This window comes from Lissotriton vulgaris, chromosome 7, assembly GCF_964263255.1.
Source record: "Lissotriton vulgaris chromosome 7, aLisVul1.2, whole genome shotgun sequence".
Lineage (NCBI taxonomy): Eukaryota > Metazoa > Chordata > Amphibia > Caudata > Salamandridae > Lissotriton > Lissotriton vulgaris.
In genome coordinates, this window is record NC_141695.1 from 1535050099 (window position 1) to 1535074290 (window position 24192).

A 24192-nucleotide genomic window follows, 5' to 3' on the forward strand; every position below is an offset into this window, starting at 1 on the left:
ATGTTCCACATTTCTGAAGCATGACGTAATGGGGGGGTGTTATCTCTTTTGTCGAAAATCAGCCGTTTTTGCTCGAACATTAAATGCCTCCAAATGGTATTTAATTAACTTCCCGGGGTGAAGAAACCCTTTTTGAGAACTCAGAGTGAGTAAATTGGCCATTTTCATGCACTTTTAACCATTCCATAAATCTTTTGTTTAGGGCCCCTGGAAGCATGAAAATCACTTTAAACATGCTAATTTTAGCTCTAACACTGATGATCCACCTACAAATGTGAACTGACGTTTCCACATTTCTGAAGCATGACGTAATGAGGGGGTGTTATCTCTTTTGTCAAAAATCAGCTGTTTTTGCTTCAACATTAAATGCCTCCAAATAGTATTTAATTCACTTCCCGAGCCCCTGGAAGCATGAAAATCACTTTAAACATGCTAATTTTAGCTCTAATTCTGATGATCCACCTACAAATGTGAACTGACGTTCAAAAATAAAACATTTGAAAATGGACCATTTTCCAAATTTCTGAAGCATGACGTAATGGGGGGGTGTTATCTCTTTTGTCGAAAATCAGCCGTTTTTGCTCGAACATTAAATGCCTCCAAATGGTATTTAATTAACTTCCCGGGGTGAAGAAAAACTTTTTGAGAACTCAGAGTGAGTAAATTGGCCATTTTCGCGCACTTTTAACCATTCCATAAATCTTGTGTTTAGGGCCCCTGGAAGCATGAAAATCACTTTCAACATGCTATTTTTAGCTCTAACACTGATGATCCACCTACAAATGTGAACTGACGTTCAAAAATAAAACATTTGAAAACTGACCATTTTCCTCATTTCTGAAGCATGACGTAATGGGGGGGTGTTATCTCTTTTGTCAAAAATCAGCTGTTTTTGATTGAACATTAAATGCCTCCAAATAGTATTTAATTCACTTCCCGAGCCCCTGGAAGCATGAAAATCACTTTAAACATGCTAATTTTAGCTCTAACACTGATGATCCACCTACAAATGTGAACTGACGTTCAAAAATAAAACATTTGAAAACGGACCATTTTCCACATTCCTGAAGCATGACGCAATGGGGGGGTGTTATCTCTTTTGTCGAAAATCAGCCGTTTTTGCTCGAACATTAAATGCCTCCAAATGGTATTTAATTAACTTCCCGGGGTGAAGAAACCCTTTTTGAGAACTCAGAGTGAGTAAATTGGCCATTTTCATGCACTTTTAACTATTCCATAAATCTTGTGTTTAGGGCCCCTGGAAGCATGAAAATCACTTTAAACATGCTAATTTTAGCTCTAACACTGATGATCCACCTACAAATGTGAACTGACGTTCAAAAATAAAACATTTGAAAACGGACCATTTTCCACATTTCTGAAGCATGACGTAATGGGGGGGTGTTATCTCTTTTGTCGAAAATCAGCCGTTTTTGCTCGAACATTAAATGCCTCCAAATGGTATTTAATTAACTTTCCGGGGTGAAGAAACCCTTTTTGAGAACTCAGAGTGAGTAAATTGGCCATTTTCATGCACTTTTAACCATTCCATAAATCTTGTGTTTAGGGCCCCTGGAAGCATGAAAATCACTTTAAACATGCTAATTTTAGCTCTAACACTGATGATCCACCTACAAATGTGAACAGACGTTCAAAAATAAAACATTTGAAAACGGACCATTTTCCACATTTCTGAAGCATGACGTAATGGGGGGGTGTTATCTCTTTTGTCAAAAATCAGCTGTTTTTGCTTGAACATTAAATGCCTCCAAATAGTATTTAATTCACTTTCCGAGCCCCTGGAAGCATGAAAATCACTTTAAACATGCTAATTTTAGCTCTAACACTGATGATCCACCTACAAATGTGAACTGACGTTCAAAAATAAAACATTTGAAAACGGACCATTTTCCACATTTCTGAAGCATGACGTAATGGGGGGGTGTTATCTCTTTTGTCGAAAATCAGCCGTTTTTACTCGAACATTAAATGCCTCCAAATGGTATTTAATTAACTTCCCGGGGTGAAGAAACCCTTTTTGAGAACTCAGAGTGAGTAAATTGGCCATTTTCATACACTTTTAACCATTCCATAAATCTTGTGTTTAGGGCCCCTGGAAGCATGAAAATCACTTTAAACATGCTAATTTTAGCTCTAACACTGATGATCCACCTACAAATGTGAACTGACGTTCAAAAATAAAACATTTGAAAACTGACCATTTTCCACATTTCTGAAGCATGACGTAATGGGGGGGGTGTTATCTCTTTTGTCAAAAATCAGCTGTTTTTGATTGAACATTAAATGCCTCCAAATAGTATTTAATTCACTTTCCGAGCCCCTGGAAGCATGAAAATCACTTTAAACATGCTAATTTTAGCTCTAACACTGATGATCCACCTACAAATGTGAACTGACGTTCAAAAATAAAACATTTGAAAACGGACCATTTTCCACATTTCTGAAGCATGACGTAATGGGGGGGTGTTATCTCTTTTGTCGAAAATCAGCCGTTTTTACTCGAACATTAAATGCCTCCAAATGGTATTTAATTAACTTTCCGGGGTGAAGAAACCCTTTTTGAGAACTCAGAGTGAGTAAATTGGCCATTTTCGCGCACTTTTAACCATTCCATAAATCTTGTGTTTAGGGCCCCTGGAAGCATGAAAATCACTTTAAACATGCTAATTTTAGCTCTAACACTGATGATCCACCTACAAATGTGAACTGACGTTCAAAAATAAAACATTTGAAAACTGACCATTTTCCTCATTTCTGAAGCATGACGTAATGGGGGCGTGTTATCTCTTTTGTCAAAAATCAGCTGTTTTTGATTGAACATTAAATGCCTCCAAATAGTATTTAATTCACTTCCCGAGCCCCTGGAAGCATGAAAATCACTTTAAACATGCTAATTTTAGCTCTAACACTGATGATCCACCTACAAATGTGAACTGACGTTCAAAAATAAAACATTTGAAAACGGACCATTTTCCACATTCCTGAAGCATGACGCAATGGGGGGGTGTTATCTCTTTTGTCGAAAATCAGCCGTTTTTGCTCGAACATTAAATGCCTCCAAATGGTATTTAATTAACTTCCCGGGGTGAAGAAACCCTTTTTGAGAACTCAGAGTGAGTAAATTGGCCATTTTCATGCACTTTTAACCATTCCATTAATCTTGTGTTTAGGGCCCCTGGAAGCATGAAAATCACTTTAAACATGCTAATTTTAGCTCTAACACTGATGATCCACCTACAAATGTGAACTGACGTTCAAAAATAAAACATTTGAAAACGGACCATTTTCCACATTTCTGAAGCATGACGTAATGGGGGGGTGTTATCTCTTTTGTCAAAAATCAGCTGTTTTTGATTGAACATTAAATGCCTCCAAATAGTATTTAATTCACTTTCCGAGCCCCTGGAAGCATGAAAATCACTTTAAACATGCTAATTTTAGCTCTAACATTGATGATCCACCTACAAATGTGAACTGACGTTCAAAAATAAAACATTTGAAAACGGGCCATTTTCCACATTTCTGAAGCATGACGTAATGGGGGGGTGTTATCTCTTTTGTCGAAAATCAGCCGTTTTTGCTCGAACATTAAATGCCTCCAAATGGTATTTAATTAACTTCCCGGGGTGAAGAAACCCTTTTTGAGAACTCAGAGTGAGTAAATTGGCCATTTTCATGCACTTTTAACCATTCCATAAATCTTTTGTTTAGGGCCCCTGGAAGCATGAAAATCACTTTAAACATGCTAATTTTAGCTCTAACACTGATGATCCACCTACAAATGTGAACTGACGTTTCCACATTTCTGAAGCATGACGTAATGAGGGGGTGTTATCTCTTTTGTCAAAAATCAGCTGTTTTTGCTTCAACATTAAATGCCTCCAAATAGTATTTAATTCACTTCCCGAGCCCCTGGAAGCATGAAAATCACTTTAAACATGCTAATTTTAGCTCTAACACTGATGATCCACCTACAAATGTGAACTGACGTTCAAAAATAAAACATTTGAAAATGGACCATTTTCCACATTTCTGAAGCATGACGTAATGGGGGGGTGTTATCTCTTTTGTCGAAAATCAGCCGTTTTTGCTCGAACATTAAATGCCTCCAAATGGTATTTAATTAACTTCCCGGGGTGAAGAAAAACTTTTTGAGAACTCAGAGTGAGTAAATTGGCCATTTTCGCGCACTTTTAACCATTCCATAAATCTTGTGTTTAGGGCCCCTGGAAGCATGAAAATCACTTTCAACATGCTAATTTTAGCTCTAACACTGATGATCCACCTACAAATGTGAACTGACGTTCAAAAATAAAACATTTGAAAACTGACCATTTTCCTCATTTCTGAAGCATGACGTAATGGGGGGGTGTTATCTCTTTTGTCAAAAATCAGCTGTTTTTGATTGAACATTAAATGCCTCCAAATAGTATTTAATTCACTTCCCGAGCCCCTGGAAGCATGAAAATCACTTTAAACATGCTAATTTTAGCTCTAACACTGATGATCCACCTACAAATGTGAACTGACGTTCAAAAATAAAACATTTGAAAACGGACCATTTTCCACATTCCTGAAGCATGACGCAATGGGGGGGTGTTATCTCTTTTGTCGAAAATCAGCCGTTTTTGCTCGAACATTAAATGCCTCCAAATGGTATTTAATTAACTTCCCGGGGTGAAGAAACCCTTTTGGAGAACTCAGAGTGAGTAAATTGGCCATTTTCATGCACTTTTAACTATTCCATAAATCTTGTGTTTAGGGCCCCTGGAAGCATGAAAATCACTTTAAACATGCTAATTTTAGCTCTAACACTGATGATCCACCTACAAATGTGAACTGACGTTCAAAAATAAAACATTTGAAAACGGACCATTTTCCACATTTCTGAAGCATGACGTAATGGGGGGGTGTTATCTCTTTTGTCGAAAATCAGCCGTTTTTGCTCGAACATTAAATGCCTCCAAATGGTATTTAATTAACTTTCCGGGGTGAAGAAACCCTTTTTGAGAACTCAGAGTGAGTAAATTGGCCATTTTCATGCACTTTTAACCATTCCATAAATCTTGTGTTTAGGGCCCCTGGAAGCATGAAAATCACTTTAAACATGCTAATTTTAGCTCTAACACTGATGATCCACCTACAAATGTGAACAGACGTTCAAAAATAAAACATTTGAAAACGGACCATTTTCCACATTTCTGAAGCATGACGTAATGGGGGGGTGTTATCTCTTTTGTCAAAAATCAGCTGTTTTTGCTTGAACATTAAATGCCTCCAAATAGTATTTAATTCACTTTCCGAGCCCCTGGAAGCATGAAAATCACTTTAAACATGCTAATTTTAGCTCTAACACTGATGATCCACCTACAAATGTGAACTGACGTTCAAAAATAAAACATTTGAAAACGGACCATTTTCCACATTTCTGAAGCATGACGTAATGGGGGGGTGTTATCTCTTTTGTCGAAAATCAGCCGTTTTTACTCGAACATTAAATGCCTCCAAATGGTATTTAATTAACTTCCCGGGGTGAAGAAACCCTTTTTGAGAACTCAGAGTGAGTAAATTGGCCATTTTCATACACTTTTAACCATTCCATAAATCTTGTGTTTAGGGCCCCTGGAAGCATGAAAATCACTTTAAACATGCTAATTTTAGCTCTAACACTGATGATCCACCTACAAATGTGAACTGACGTTCAAAAATAAAACATTTGAAAACTGACCATTTTCCACATTTCTGAAGCATGACGTAATGGGGGGGGTGTTATCTCTTTTGTCAAAAATCAGCTGTTTTTGATTGAACATTAAATGCCTCCAAATAGTATTTAATTCACTTTCCGAGCCCCTGGAAGCATGAAAATCACTTTAAACATGCTAATTTTAGCTCTAACACTGATGATCCACCTACAAATGTGAACTGACGTTCAAAAATAAAACATTTGAAAACGGACCATTTTCCACATTTCTGAAGCATGACGTAATGGGGGGGTGTTATCTCTTTTGTCGAAAATCAGCCGTTTTTACTCGAACATTAAATGCCTCCAAATGGTATTTAATTAACTTTCCGGGGTGAAGAAACCCTTTTTGAGAACTCAGAGTGAGTAAATTGGCCATTTTCGCGCACTTTTAACCATTCCATAAATCTTGTGTTTAGGGCCCCTGGAAGCATGAAAATCACTTTAAACATGCTAATTTTAGCTCTAACACTGATGATCCACCTACAAATGTGAACTGACGTTCAAAAATAAAACATTTGAAAACTGACCATTTTCCTCATTTCTGAAGCATGACGTAATGGGGGCGTGTTATCTCTTTTGTCAAAAATCAGCTGTTTTTGATTGAACATTAAATGCCTCCAAATAGTATTTAATTCACTTCCCGAGCCCCTGGAAGCATGAAAATCACTTTAAACATGCTAATTTTAGCTCTAACACTGATGATCCACCTACAAATGTGAACTGACGTTCAAAAATAAAACATTTGAAAACGGACCATTTTCCACATTCCTGAAGCATGACGCAATGGGGGGGTGTTATCTCTTTTGTCGAAAATCAGCCGTTTTTGCTCGAACATTAAATGCCTCCAAATGGTATTTAATTAACTTCCCGGGGTGAAGAAACCCTTTTTGAGAACTCAGAGTGAGTAAATTGGCCATTTTCATGCACTTTTAACCATTCCATTAATCTTGTGTTTAGGGCCCCTGGAAGCATGAAAATCACTTTAAACATGCTAATTTTAGCTCTAACACTGATGATCCACCTACAAATGTGAACTGACGTTCAAAAATAAAACATTTGAAAACGGACCATTTTCCACATTTCTGAAGCATGACGTAATGGGGGGGTGTTATCTCTTTTGTCAAAAATCAGCTGTTTTTGATTGAACATTAAATGCCTCCAAATAGTATTTAATTCACTTTCCGAGCCCCTGGAAGCATGAAAATCACTTTAAACATGCTAATTTTAGCTCTAACATTGATGATCCACCTACAAATGTGAACTGACGTTCAAAAATAAAACATTTGAAAACGGGCCATTTTCCACATTTCTGAAGCATGACGTAATGGGGGGGTGTTATCTCTTTTGTCGAAAATCAGCCGTTTTTGCTCGAACATTAAATGCCTCCAAATGGTATTTAATTAACTTCCCGGGGTGAAGAAACCCTTTTTGAGAACTCAGAGTGAGTAAATTGGCCATTTTCATGCACTTTTAACCATTCCATAAATCTTTTGTTTAGGGCCCCTGGAAGCATGAAAATCACTTTAAACATGCTAATTTTAGCTCTAACACTGATGATCCACCTACAAATGTGAACTGACGTTTCCACATTTCTGAAGCATGACGTAATGAGGGGGTGTTATCTCTTTTGTCAAAAATCAGCTGTTTTTGCTTCAACATTAAATGCCTCCAAATAGTATTTAATTCACTTCCCGAGCCCCTGGAAGCATGAAAATCACTTTAAACATGCTAATTTTAGCTCTAACACTGATGATCCACCTACAAATGTGAACTGACGTTCAAAAATAAAACATTTGAAAATGGACCATTTTCCACATTTCTGAAGCATGACGTAATGGGGGGGTGTTATCTCTTTTGTCGAAAATCAGCCGTTTTTGCTCGAACATTAAATGCCTCCAAATGGTATTTAATTAACTTCCCGGGGTGAAGAAAAACTTTTTGAGAACTCAGAGTGAGTAAATTGGCCATTTTCGCGCACTTTTAACCATTCCATAAATCTTGTGTTTAGGGCCCCTGGAAGCATGAAAATCACTTTCAACATGCTAATTTTAGCTCTAACACTGATGATCCACCTACAAATGTGAACTGACGTTCAAAAATAAAACATTTGAAAACTGACCATTTTCCTCATTTCTGAAGCATGACATAATGGGGGGGTGTTATCTCTTTTGTCAAAAATCAGCTGTTTTTGATTGAACATTAAATGCCTCCAAATAGTATTTAATTCACTTCCCGAGCCCCTGGAAGCATGAAAATCACTTTAAACATGCTAATTTTAGCTCTTACACTGATGATCCACCTACAAATGTGAACTGACGTTCAAAAATAAAACATTTGAAAACGGACCATTTTCCACATTCCTGAAGCATGACGCAATGGGGGGGGTGTTATCTCTTTTGTCGAAAATCAGACGTTTTTGCTCGAACATTAAATGCCTCCAAATGGTATTTAATTAACTTTCCCGGGGTGAAGAAACCCTTTTTGAGAACTCAGAGTGAGTAAATTGGCCATTTTCATGCACTTTTAACTATTCCATAAATCTTGTGTTTAGGGCCCCTGGAAGAATGAAAATCACTTTAAACATGCTAATTTTAGCTCTAACACTGATGATCCACCTACAAATGTGAACTGACGTTCAAAAATAAAACATTTGAAAACGGACCATTTTCCACATTTCTGAAGCATGACGTAATGGGGGGGTGTTATCTCTTTTGTCGAAAATCAGCCGTTTTTGCTCGAACATTAAATGCCTCCAAATGGTATTTAATTAACTTTCCGGGGTGAAGAAACCCTTTTTGAGAACTCAGAGTGAGTAAATTGGCCATTTTCATGCACTTTTAACCATTCCATAAATCTTGTGTTTAGGGCCCCTGGAAGCATGAAAATCACTTTAAACATGCTAATTTTAGCTCTAACACTGATGATCCACCTACAAATGTGAACAGACGTTCAAAAATAAAACATTTGAAAACGGACCATTTTCCACATTTCTGAAGCAGGACGTAATGGGGGGGTGTTATCTCTTTTGTCAAAAATCAGCTGTTTTTGCTTGAACATGAAATGCCTCCAAATAGTATTTAATTCACTTTCCGAGCCCCTGGAAGCATGAAAATCACTTTAAACATGCTAATTTTAGCTCTAACACTGATGATCCACCTACAAATGTGAACTGACGTTCAAAAATAAAACATTTGAAAACGGACCATTTTCCACATTTCTGAAGCATGACGTAATGGGGGGGTGTTATCTCTTTTGTCGAAAATCAGCCGTTTTTACTCGAACATTAAATGCCTCCAAATGGTATTTAATTAACTTCCCGGGGTGAAGAAACCCTTTTTGAGAACTCAGAGTGAGTAAATTGGCCATTTTCATACACTTTTAACCATTCCATAAATCTTGTGTTTAGGGCCCCTGGAAGCATGAAAATCACTTTAAACATGCTAATTTTAGCTCTAACACTGATGATCCACCTACAAATGTGAACTGACGTTCAAAAATAAAACATTTGAAAACTGACCATTTTCCACATTTCTGAAGCATGACGTAATGGGGGGGTGTTATCTCTTTTGTCAAAAATCAGCTGTTTTTGATTGAACATTAAATGCCTCCAAATAGTATTTAATTCACTTTCCGAGCCCCTGGAAGCATGAAAATCACTTTAAACATGCTAATTTTAGCTCTAACACTGATGATCCACCTACAAATGTGAACTGACGTTCAAAAATAAAACATTTGAAAACGGACCATTTTCCACATTTCTGAAGCATGACGTAATGGGGGGGTGTTATCTCTTTTGTCGAAAATCAGCCGTTTTTACTCGAACCTTAAATGCCTCCAAATGGTATTTAATTAACTTTCCGGGGTGAAGAAACCCTTTTTGAGAACTCAGAGTGAGTAAATTGGCCATTTTCGCGCACTTTTAACCATTCCATAAATCTTGTGTTTAGGGCCCCTGGAAGCATGAAAATCACTTTAAACATGCTAATTTTAGCTCTAACACTGATGATCCACCTACAAATGTGAACTGACGTTCAAAAATAAAACATTTGAAAACTGACCATTTTCCTCATTTCTGAAGCATGACGTAATGGGGGCGTGTTATCTCTTTTGTCAAAAATCAGCTGTTTTTGATTGAACATTAAATGCCTCCAAATAGTATTTAATTCACTTCCCGAGCCCCTGGAAGCATGAAAATCACTTTAAACATGCTAATTTTAGCTCTAACACTGATGATCCACCTACAAATGTGAACTGACGTTCAAAAATAAAACATTTGAAAACGGACCATTTTCCACATTCCTGAAGCATGACGCAATGGGGGGGGTGTTATCTCTTTTGTCGAAAATCAGCCGTTTTTGCTCGAACATTAAATGCCTCCAAATGGTATTTAATTAACTTCCCGGGATGAAGAAACCCTTTTTGAGAACTCAGAGTGAGTAAATTGGCCATTTTCATGCACTTTTAACCATTCCATAAATCTTGTGTTTAGGGCCCCTGGAAGCATGAAAATCACTTTAAACATGCTAATTTTAGCTCTAACACTGATGATCCACCTACAAATGTGAACTGACGTTCAAAAATAAAACATTTGATTACGGACCATTTTCCACATTTCTGAAGCATGACGTAATGGGGGGGTGTTATCTCTTTTGTCAAAAATCAGCTGTTTTTGATTGAAAATGAAATGCCTCCAAATAGTATTTAATTCACTTCCCGAGCCCCTGGAAGCATGAACATCACTTTAAACATGCTAATTTTAGCTCTAACACTGATGATCCACCTACAAATGTGAACTGACGTTCAAAAATAAAACATTTGAAAACGGACCATTTTCCACATTTTTGAAGCATGACGTAATGGGGGGGTGTTATCTCTTTTGTCAAAAATCAGCTGTTTTTGATTGAACATTAAATGCCTCCAAATAGTATTTAATTCACTTTCCGAGCCCCTGGAAGCATGAAAATCACTTTAAACATGCTAATTTTAGCTCTAACATTGATGATCCACCTACAAATGTGAACTGACGTTCAAAAATAAAACATTTGAAAACGGGCCATTTTCCACATTTCTGAAGCATGACGTAATGGGGGGGTGTTATCTCTTTTGTCGAAAATCAGCCGTTTTTGCTCGAACATTAAATGCCTCCAAATGGTATTTAATTAACTTCCCGGGGTGAAGAAACCCTTTTTGAGAACTCAGAGTGAGTAAATTGGCCATTTTCATGCACTTTTAACCATTCCATAAATCTTTTGTTTAGGGCCCCTGGAAGCATGAAAATCACTTTAAACATGCTAATTTTAGCTCTAACACTGATGATCCACCTACAAATGTGAACTGACGTTTCCACATTTCTGAAGCATGACGTAATGAGGGGGTGTTATCTCTTTTGTCAAAAATCAGCTGTTTTTGCTTCAACATTAAATGCCTCCAAATAGTATTTAATTCACTTCCCGAGCCCCTGGAAGCATGAAAATCACTTTAAACATGCTAATTTTAGCTCTAACACTGATGATCCACCTACAAATGTGAACTGACGTTCAAAAATAAAACATTTGAAAATGGACCATTTTCCACATTTCTGAAGCATGACGTAATGGGGGGGTGTTATCTCTTTTGTCGAAAATCAGCCGTTTTTGCTCGAACATTAAATGCCTCCAAATGGTATTTAATTAACTTCCCGGGGTGAAGAAAAACTTTTTGAGAACTCAGAGTGAGTAAATTGGCCATTTTCGCGCACTTTTAACCATTCCATAAATCTTGTGTTTAGGGCCCCTGGAAGCATGAAAATCACTTTCAACATGCTAATTTTAGCTCTAACACTGATGATCCACCTACAAATGTGAACTGACGTTCAAAAATAAAACATTTGAAAACTGACCATTTTCCTCATTTCTGAAGCATGACGTAATGGGGGGGTGTTATCTCTTTTGTCAAAAATCAGCTGTTTTTGATTGAACATTAAATGCCTCCAAATAGTATTTAATTCACTTCCCGAGCCCCTGGAAGCATGAAAATCACTTTAAACATGCTAATTTTAGCTCTAACACTGATGATCCACCTACAAATGTGAACTGACGTTCAAAAATAAAACATTTGAAAACGGACCATTTTCCACATTCCTGAAGCATGACGCAATGGGGGGGTGTTATCTCTTTTGTCGAAAATCAGCCGTTTTTGCTCGAACATTAAATGCCTCCAAATGGTATTTAATTAACTTCCCGGGGTGAAGAAACCCTTTTTGAGAACTCAGAGTGAGTAAATTGGCCATTTTCATGCACTTTTAACTATTCCATAAATCTTGTGTTTAGGGCCCCTGGAAGAATGAAAATCACTTTAAACATGCTAATTTTAGCTCTAACACTGATGATCCACCTACAAATGTGAACTGACGTTCAAAAAAAAAACATTTGAAAACGGACCATTTTCCACATTTCTGAAGCATGACGTAATGGGGGGGGGTGTTATCTCTTTTGTCGAAAATCAGCCGTTTTTGCTCGAACATTAAATGCCTCCAAATGGTATTTAATTAACTTTCCGGGGTGAAGAAACCCTTTTTGAGAACTCAGAGTGAGTAAATTGGCCATTTTCATGCACTTTTAACCATTCCATAAATCTTTTGTTTAGGGCCCCTGGAAGCATGAAAATCACTTTAAACATGCTAATTTTAGCTCTAACACTGATGATCCACCTACAAATGTGAACTGACGTTTCCACATTTCTGAAGCATGACGTAATGAGGGGGTGTTATCTCTTTTGTCAAAAATCAGCTGTTTTTGCTTCAACATTAAATGCCTCCAAATAGTATTTAATTCACTTCCCGAGCCCCTGGAAGCATGAAAATCACTTTAAACATGCTAATTTTAGCTCTAACACTGATGATCCACCTACAAATGTGAACTGACGTTCAAAAATAAAACATTTGAAAATGGACCATTTTCCACATTTCTGAAGCATGACGTAATGGGGGGGTGTTATCTCTTTTGTCGAAAATCAGCCGTTTTTGCTCGAACATTAAATGCCTCCAAATGGTATTTAATTAACTTCCCGGGGTGAAGAAAAACTTTTTGAGAACTCAGAGTGAGTAAATTGCCCATTTTCGCGCACTTTTAACCATTCCATAAATCTTGTGTTTAGGGCCCCTGGAAGCATGAAAATCACTTTCAACATGCTAATTTTAGCTCTAACACTGATGATCCACCTACAAATGTGAACTGACGTTCAAAAATAAAACATTTGAAAACTGACCATTTTCCTCATTTCTGAAGCATGACGTAATGGGGGGGTGTTATCTCTTTTGTCAAAAATCAGCTGTTTTTGATTGAACATTAAATGCCTCCAAATAGTATTTAATTCACTTCCCGAGCCCCTGGAAGCATGAAAATCACTTTAAACATGCTAATTTTAGCTCTAACACTGATGATCCACCTACAAATGTGAACTGACGTTCAAAAATAAAACATTTGAAAACGGACCATTTTCCACATTCCTGAAGCATGACGCAATGGGGGGGTGTTATCTCTTTTGTCGAAAATCAGCCGTTTTTGCTCGAACATTAAATGCCTCCAAATGGTATTTAATTAACTTCCCGGGGTGAAGAAACCCTTTTTGAGAACTCAGAGTGAGTAAATTGGCCATTTTCATGCACTTTTAACTATTCCATAAATCTTGTGTTTAGGGCCCCTGGAAGAATGAAAATCACTTTAAACATGCTAATTTTAGCTCTAACACTGATGATCCACCTACAAATGTGAACTGACGTTCAAAAATAAAACATTTGAAAACGGACCATTTTCCACATTTCTGAAGCATGACGTAATGGGGGGGGTGTTATCTCTTTTGTCGAAAATCAGCCGTTTTTGCTCGAACATTAAATGCCTCCAAATGGTATTTAATTAACTTTCCGGGGTGAAGAAACCCTTTTTGAGAACTCAGAGTGAGTAAATTGGCCATTTTCATGCACTTTTAACCATTCCATAAATCTTGTGTTTAGGGCCCCTGGAAGCATGAAAATCACTTTAAACATGCTAATTTTAGCTCTAACACTGATGATCCACCTACAAATGTGAACAGACGTTCAAAAATAAAACATTTGAAAACGGACCATTTTCCACATTTCTGAAGCAGGACGTAATGGGGGGGTGTTATCTCTTTTGTCAAAAATCAGCTGTTTTTGCTTGAACATGAAATGCCTCCAAATAGTATTTAATTCACTTTCCGAGCCCCTGGAAGCATGAAAATCACTTTAAACATGCTAATTTTAGCTCTAACACTGATGATCCACCTACAAATGTGAACTGACGTTCAAAAATAAAACATTTGAAAACGGACCATTTTCCACATTTCTGAAGCATGACGTAATGGGGGGGTGTTATCTCTTTTGTCGAAAATCAGCCGTTTTTACTCGAACATTAAATGCCTCCAAATGGTATTTAATTAACTTCCCGGGGTGAAGAAACCCTTTTTGAGAACTCAGAGTGAGTAAATTGGCCATTTTCATACACTTTTAACCATTCCATAAATCTTGTGTTTAGGGCCCCTGGAAGCATGAAAATCACTTTAAACATGCTAATTTTAGCTCTAACACTGATGATCCACCTACAAATGTGAACTGACGTTCAAAAATAAAACATTTGAAAACTGACCATTTTCCACATTTCTGAAGCATGACGTAATGGGGGGGTGTTATCTCTTTTGTCAAAAATCAGCTGTTTTTGATTGAACATTAAATGCCTCCAAATAGTATTTAATTCACTTTCCGAGCCCCTGGAAGCATGAAAATCACTTTAAACATGCTAATTTTAGCTCTAACACTGATGATCCACCTACAAATGTGAACTGACGTTCAAAAATAAAACATTTGAAAACGGACCATTTTCCACATTTCTGAAGCATGACGTAATGGGGGGGTGTTATCTCTTTTGTCGAAAATCAGCCGTTTTTACTCGAACCTTAAATGCCTCCAAATGGTATTTAATTAACTTTCCGGGGTGAAGAAACCCTTTTTGAGAACTCAGAGTGAGTAAATTGGCCATTTACGCGCACTTTTAACCATTCCATAAATCTTGTGTTTAGGGCCCCTGGAAGCATGAAAATCACTTTAAACATGCTAATTTTAGCTCTAACACTGATGATCCACCTACAAATGTGAACTGACGTTCAAAAATAAAACATTTGAAAACTGACCATTTTCCTCATTTCTGAAGCATGACGTAATGGGGGCGTGTTATCTCTTTTGTCAAAAATCAGCTGTTTTTGATTGAACATTAAATGCCTCCAAATAGTATTTAATTCACTTCCCGAGCCCCTGGAAGCATGAAAATCACTTTAAACATGCTAATTTTAGCTCTAACACTGATGATCCACCTACAAATGTGAACTGACGTTCAAAAATAAAACATTTGAAAACGGACCATTTTCCACATTCCTGAAGCATGACGCAATGGGGGGGGGTGTTATCTCTTTTGTCGAAAATCAGCCGTTTTTGCTCGAACATTAAATGCCTCCAAATGGTATTTAATTAACTTCCCGGGATGAAGAAACCCTTTTTGAGAACTCAGAGTGAGTAAATTGGCCATTTTCATGCACTTTTAACCATTCCATAAATCTTGTGTTTAGGGCCCCTGGAAGCATGAAAATCACTTTAAACATGCTAATTTTAGCTCTAACACTGATGATCCACCTACAAATGTGAACTGACCTTCAAAAATAAAACATTTGAAAACGGACCATTTTCTACATTTCTGAAGCATGACGTAATGGGGCGGTGTTACCTCTTTTGTCAAAAATCAGCTGTTTTTGATTGAACATTAAATGCCTCCAAATAGTATTTAATTCACTTTCCCAGCCCCTGGAAGCATGAAAATCACTTTAAACATGCTAATTTTAGCTCTAACACTGATGATCCACCTACAAATGTGAACTGACGTTCAAAAACAAAACATTTGAAAACGGACCATTTTCCACATTTCTGAAGCATGACGTAATGGGGGGGTGTTATCTCTTTTGTCGAAAATCAGCCGTTTTTACTCGAACATTAAATGCCTCCAAATGGTATTTAATTAACTTCCCGGGGTGAAGAAACCCTTTTTGAGAACTCAGAGTGAGTAAATTGGCCATTTTCATACACTTTTAACCATTCCATAAATCTTGTGTTTAGGGCCCCTGGAAGCATGAAAATCACTTTAAACATGCTAATTTTAGCTCTAACACTGATGATCCACCTACAAATGTGAACTGACGTTCAAAACTAAAACATTTGAAAACTGACCATTTTCCACATTTCTGAAGCATGACGTAATGGGGGGGTGTTATCTCTTTTGTCAAAAATCAGCTGTTTTTGATTGAACATTAAATGCCTCCAAATAGTATTTAATTCACTTTCCGAGCCCCTGGAAGCATGAAAATCACTTTAAACATGCTAATTTTAGCTCTAACACTGATGATCCACCTACAAATGTGAACTGACGTTCAAAAATAAAACATTTGAAAACGGACCACTTTCCACATTTCTGAAGCATGACGTAATGGGGGGGTGTTATCTCTTTTGTCGAAAATCAGCCGTTTTTACTCGAACATTAAATGCCTCCAAATGGTATTTAATTAACTTTCCGGGGTGAAGAAACCCTTTTTGAGAACTCAGAGTGAGTAAATTGGCCATTTTCGCGCACTTTTAACCATTCCATAAATCTTGTGTTTAGGGCCGCTGGAAGCATGAAAATCACTTTAAACATGCTAATTTTAGCTCTAACACTGATGATCCACCTACAAATGTGAACTGACGTTCAAATATAAAACATTTGAAAACTGACCATTTTCCTCATTTCTGAAGCATGACGTAATGGGGCGTGTTATCTCTTTTGTCAAAAATCAGCTGTTTTTGATTGAACATTAAATGCCTCCAAATAGTATTTAATTCACTTCCCGAGCCCCTGGAAGCATGAAAATCACTTTAAACATGCTAATTTTAGCTCTAACACTGATGATCCACCTACAAATGTGAACTGACGTTCAAAAATAAAACATTTGAAAACGGACCATTTTCCACATTCCTGAAGCATGACGCAATGGGGGGGTGTTATCTCTTTTGTCGAAAATCAGCCGTTTTTGCTCGAACATTAAATGCCTCCAAATGGTATTTAATTAACTTCCCGGGATGAAGAAACCCTTTTTGAGAACTCAGAGTGAGTAAATTGGCCATTTTCATGCACTTTTAACCATTCCATAAATCTTGTGTTTAGGGCCCCTGGAAGCATGAAAATCACTTTAAACATGCTAATTTTAGCTCTAACACTGATGATCCACCTACAAATGTGAACTGACCTTCAAAAATAAAACATTTGAAAACGGACCATTTTCCACATTTCTGAAGCATGACGTAATGGGGCGGTGTTATCTCTTTTGTCAAAAATCAGCTGTTTTTGATTGAACATTAAATGCCTCCAAATAGTATTTAATTCACTTCCCGAGCCCCTGGAAGCATGAAAATCACTTTAAACATGCTAATTTTAGCTCTAACACTGATGATCCACCTACAAACGTGAACTGACGTTCAAAAATAAAACATTTGAAAACGGACCATTTTCCACATTCCTGAAGCATGACGCAATGGGGGGGGTGTTATCTCTTTTGTCGAAAATCAGCCGTTTTTGCTCGAACATTAAATGCCTCCAAATGGTATTTAATTAACTTCCCGGGGTGAAGAAACCCTTTTTGAGAACTCAGAGTGAGTAAATTGGCCATTTTCATGCACTTTTAACCATTCCATAAATCTTGTGTTTAGGGCCCCTGGAAGCATGAATATCACTTTAAACATGCTAATTTTAGCTCTAACACTGATGATCCACCTACAAATGTGAACTGACGTTCAAAAATAAAACATTTGAAAACGGACCATTTTCCACATTTCTGAAGCATGACGTAATGGGGGGGGTGTTATCTCTTTTGTCGAAAATCAGCCGTTTTTGCTCGAACATTAAATGCCTCCAAATGGTATTTAATTAACTTTCCGGGGTGAAGAAACCCTTTTTGAGAACTCAGAGTGAGTAAATTGGCCATTTTCATGCACTTTTAACCATTCCATAAATCGTGTGTTTAGGGCCCCTGGAAGCATGAAAATCACTTTAAACATGCTAATTTTAGCTCTAACACTGATGATCCACCTACAAATGTGAACTGACGTTCAAAAATAAAACATTTGAAAACGGACCATTTTCCACATTTCTGAAGCATGACGTAATGGGGGGGTGTTATCTCTTTTGTCAAAAATCAGCTGTTTTTACTTGAACATTAAATGCCTCCAAATAGTATTTAATTCACTTTCCGAGCCCCTGGACGCATGAAAATCACTTTAAACATGCAAATTTTAGCTCTAACACTGATGATCCACCTACAAATGTGAACTGACGTTCAAAAATAAAACATTTGAAAACGGACCATTTTCCACATTTCTGAAGCATGACGTAATGGGGGGGTGTTATCTCTTTTGTCAAAAATCAGCTGTTTTTGATTGAACATTAAATGCCTCCAAATAGTATTTAATTCACTTTCCGAGCCCCTGGAAGCATGAAAATCACTTTAAACATGCTAATTTTAGCTCTAACACTGATGATCCACCTACAAATGTGAACTGACGTTCAAAAACAAAACATTTGAAAACGGACCATTTTCCACATTTCTGAAGCATGGACGTAATGGGGGGGTGTTATCTCTTTTGTCGAAAATCAGCCGTTTTTACTCGAACATTAAATGCCTCCAAATGGTATTTAATTAACTTCCCGGGGTGAAGAAACCCTTTTTGAGAACTCAGAGTGAGTAAATTGGCCATTTTCATACACTTTTAACCATTCCATAAATCTTGTGTTTAGGGCCCCTGGAAGCATGAAAATCACTTTAAACATGCTAATTTTAGCTCTAACACTGATGATCCACCTACAAATGTGAACTGACGTTCAAAACTAAAACATTTGAAAACTGACCATTTTCCACATTTCTGAAGCATGACGTAATGGGGGGGTGTTATCTCTTTTGTCAAAAATCAGCTGTTTTTGATTGAACATTAAATGCCTCCAAATAGTATTTAATTCACTTTCCGAGCCCCTGGAAGCATGAAAATCACTTTAAACATGCTAATTTTAGCTCTAACACTGATGATCCACCTACAAATGTGAACTGACGTTCAAAAATAAAACATATGAAAACGGACCATTTTCCACATTTCTGAAGCATGACGTAATGGGGGGGGTGTTATCTCTTTTGTCGAAAATCAGCCGTTTTTGCTCGAACATTAAATGCCTCCAAATGGTATTTAATTAACTTTCCGGGGTGAAGAAACCCTTTTTGAGAACTCAGAGTGAGTAAATTGGCCATTTTCGCGCACTTTTAACCATTCCATAAATCTTGTGTTTAGGGCCCCTGGAAGCATGAAAATCACTTTAAACATGCTAATTTTAGCTCTAACACTGATGATCCACCTACAAATGTGAACTGACGTTCAAATATAAAACATTTGAAAACTGACCATTTTCCTCATTTCTGAAGCATGACGTAATGGGGCGTGTTATCTCTTTTGTCAAAAATCAGCTGTTTTTGATTGAACATTAAATGCCTCCAAATAGTATTTAATTCACTTCCCGAGCCCCTGGAAGCATGAAAATCACTTTAAACATGCTAATTTTAGCTCTAACACTGATGATCCACCTACAAATGTGAACTGACGTTCAAAAATAAAACATTTGAAAACGGACCATTTTCCACATTCCTGAAGCTTGACGCAATGGGGGGGTGTTATCTCTTTTGTCGAAAATCAGCCGTTTTTGCTCGAACATTAAATGCCTCCAAATGGTATTTAATTAACTTCTCGGGATGAAGAAACCCTTTTTGAGAACTCAGAGTGAGTAAATTGGCCATTTTCATGCACTTTTAACCATTCCATAAATCTTGTGTTTAGGGCCCCTGGAAGCATGAAAATCACTTTAAACATGCTAATTTTAGCTCTAACACTGATGATCCACCTACAAATGTGAACTGACCTTCAAAAATAAAACATTTGAAAACGGACCATTTTCCACATTTCTGAAGCATGACGTAATGGGGCGGTGTTATCTCTTTTGTCAAAAATCAGCTGTTTTTGATTGAACATTAAATGCCTCCAAATAGTATTTAATTCACTTCCCGAGCCCCTGGAAGCATGAAAATCACTTTAAACATGCTAATTTTAGCTCTAACACTGATGATCCACCTACAAATGTGAACTGACGTTCAAAAATAAAACATTTGAAAACGGACCATTTTCCACATTCCTGAAGCAAGACGCAATGGGGGGGTGTTATCTCTTTTGTCGAAATCAGCCGTTTTTGCTCGAACATTAAATGCCTCCAAATGGTATTTAATTAACTTCCCGGGGTGAAGAAACCCTTTTTGAGAACTCAGAGTGAGAAAATTGGCCATTTTCATGCACTTTTAACCATTCCATAAATCTTGTGTTTAGGGCCCCTGGAAGCATGAAAATCACTTTAAACATGCTAATTTTAGCTCTAACACTGATGATCCACCTACAAATGTGAACTGACGTTCAAAAATAAAACATTTGAAAACGGACCATTTTCCACATTTCTGAAGCATGACGTAATGGGGGGGGGTGTTATCTCTTTTGTCGAAAATCAGCCGTTTTTGCTCGAACATTAAATGCCTCCAAATGGTATTTAATTAACTTTCCGGGATGAAGAAACCCTTTTTGAGAACTCAGAGTGAGTAAATTGGCCATTTTCATGCACTTTTAACCATTCCATAAATCTTGTGTTTAGGGCCCCTGGAAGCATGAAAATCACTTTAAACATGCTAATTTTAGCTCTAACACTGATGATCCACCTACAAATGTGAACTGACGTTCAAAAATAAAACATTTGAAAACGGACCATTTTCCACATTTCTGAAGCATGACGTAATGGGGGGGTGTTATCTCTTTTGTCAAAAATCAGCTGTTTTTACTTGAACATTAAATGCCTCCAAATAGTATTTAATTCACTTTCCGAGCCCCTGGAAGCATGAAAATCACTTTAAACATGCTAATTTTAGCTCTAACACTGATGATCCACCTACAAATGTGAACTGACGTTCAAAAATAAAACATTTGAAAACAGACCATTTTCCACATTTCTGAAGCATGACGTAATGGGGGGGTGTTATCTCTTTTGTCGAAAATCAGCCGTTTTTACTCGAACATTAAATGCCTCCAAATGGTATTTAATTAACTTCCCGGGGTGAAGAAACCCTTTTTGAGAACTCAGAGTGAGTAAATTGGCCATTTTCATGCACTTTTAACCATTCCATAAATCTTGTGTTTAGGGCCCCTGGAAGCATGAAAATCACTTTAAACATGCTAATTTTAGCTCTAACACTGATGATCCACCTACAAATGTGAACTGACGTTCAAAATTAAAACATTTGAAAACTGACCATTTTCCACATTTCTGAAGCATGACGTAATGGGGGGGTGTTATCTCTTTTGTCAAAAATCAGCTGTTTTTGATTGAACATTAAATGCCTCCAAATAGTATTTAATTCACTTTCCGAGCCCCTGGAAGCATGAAAATCACTTTAAACATGCTAATTTTAGCTCTAACACTGATGATCCACCTACAAATGTGAACTGACGTTCAAAAATAAAACATTTGAAAACGGACAATTTTCCACATTTCTGAAGCATGACGTAATGGGGGGGTGTTATCTCTTTTGTCGAAAATCAGCAGTTTTTACTCGAACATTAAATGCCTCCAAATGGTATTTAATTAACTTTCCGTGGTGAAGAAACCCTTTTTGAGAACTCAGAGTGAGTAAATTGGCCATTTTCATGCACTTTTAACCATTCCATAAATCTTGTGTTTAGGGCTCCTGGAAGCATGAAAATCACTTTAAACATGCTAATTTTAGCTCTAACACTGATGATCCACCTACAAATGTGAACTGACGTTCAAAAATAAAACATTTGAAAACGGACCATTTTCCACATTTCTGAAGCATGACGTAATGGGGGGGTGTTATCTCTTTTGTCGAAAATCAGCCGTTTTTGCTCGAACATTAAATGCCTCCAAATGGTATTTAATTAACTTTCCGGGGTGAAGAAACCCTTTTTGAGAACTCAGAGTGAGTAAATTGGCCATTTTCATGCACTTTTAACCATTCCATAAATCTTGTGTTTAGGGCCCCTGGAAGCATGAAAATCACTTTAAACATGCTAATTTTAGCTCTAACACTGATGATCCACCTACAAATGTGAACTGACGTTCAAAAATAAAACATTTGAAAACGGACCATTTTCCACATTTCTGAAGCATGACGTAATGGGGGGGTGTTATCTCTTTTGTCAAAAATCAGCTGTTTTTGCTTGAACATTAAATGCCTCCAAATAGTATTTAATTCACTTTCCGAGCCCTTGGAAGCATGAAAATCACTTTAAACATGCTAATTTTAGCTCTAACACTGATGATCCACCTACAAATGTGAACTGACGTTCAAAAATAAAACATTTGAAAATGGACCATTTTCCACATTTCTGAAGCATGACGTAATGGGGGGGTGTTATCTCTTTTGTCGAAAATCAGCCGTTTTTACTCGAACATTAAATGCCTCCAAATGGTATTTAATTAACTTCCCGGGGTGAAGAAACCCTTTTTGAGAACTCAGAGTGAGTAAATTGGCCATTTTCGCGCACTTTTAACCATTCCATAAATCTTGTGTTTAGGGCCCCTGGAAGCATGAAAATCACTTTAAACATGCTAATTTTAGCTCTAACACTGATGATCCACCTACAAATTTGAACTGACGTTCAAAAATAAAACATTTGAAAACGGACCATTTTCCACATTTCTGAAGCATGACGTAATGGGGGGTGTTATCTCTTTTGTCAAAAATCAGCTGTTTTTGAGTGAACATTAAATGCCTCCAAATAGTATTTAATTCACTTCACGAGCCCCTGGAAGCATGAAAATCACTTTAAACATGCTAATTTTAGCTCTAACACTGATGATCCACCTACAAATGTGAACTGACGTTCAAAAATAAAACATTTGAAAACGGACCATTTTCCACATTTCTGAAGCATGACGTAATGGGGGGGGTGTTATCTCTTTTGTCGAAAATCAGCCGTTTTTGCTCGAACATTAAATGCCTCCAAATGGTATTTAATTAACTTTCCGGGATGAAGAAACCCTTTTTGAGAACTCAGAGTGAGTAAATTGGCCATTTTCATGCACTTTTAACCATTCCATAAATCTTGTGTTTAGGGCCCCTGGAAGCATGAAAATCACTTTAAACATGCTAATTTTAGCTCTAACACTGATGATCCACCTACAAATGTGAACTGACGTTCAAAAATAAAACATTTGAAAACGGACCATTTTCCACATTTCTGAAGCATGACGTAATGGGGGGGTGTTATCTCTTTTGTCAAAAATCAGCTGTTTTTACTTGAACATTAAATGCCTCCAAATAGTATTTAATTCACTTTCCGAGCCCCTGGAAGCATGAAAATCACTTTAAACATGCTAATTTTAGCTCTAACACTGATGATCCACCTACAAATGTGAACTGACGTTCAAAAATAAAACATTTGAAAACGGACCATTTTCCACATTTCTGAAGCATGACGTAATGGGGGGGTGTTATCTCTTTTGTCGAAAATCAGCCGTTTTTACTCGAACATTAAATGCCTCCAAATGGTATTTAATTAACTTCCCGGGGTGAAGAAACCCTTTTTGAGAACTCAGAGTGAGTAAATTGGCCATTTTCATGCACTTTTAACCATTCCATAAATCTTGTGTTTAGGGCCCCTGGAAGCATGAAAATCACTTTAAACATGCTAATTTTAGCTCTAACACTGATGATCCACCTACAAATGTGAACTGACGTTCAAAATTAAAACATTTGAAAACTGACCATTTTCCACATTTCTGAAGCATGACGTAATGGGGGGGTGTTATCTCTTTTGTCAAAAATCAGCTGTTTTTGATTGAACATTAAATGCCTCCAAATAGTATTTAATTCACTTTCCGAGCCCCTGGAAGCATGAAAATCACTTTAAACATGCTAATTTTAGCTCTAACACTGATGATCCACCTACAAATGTGAACTGACGTTCAAAAATAAAACATTTGAAAACGGACCATTTTCCACATTTCTGAAGCATGACGTAATGGGGGGGTGTTATCTCTTTTGTCGAAAATCAGCCGTTTTTACTCGAACATTAAATGCCTCCAAATGGTATTTAATTAACTTTCCGTGGTGAAGAAACCCTTTTTGAGAACTCAGAGTGAGTAAATTGGCCATTTTCATGCACTTTTAACCATTCCATAAATCTTGTGTTTAGGGCTCCTGGAAGCATGAAAATCACTTTAAACATGCTAATTTTAGCTCTAACACTGATGATCCACCTA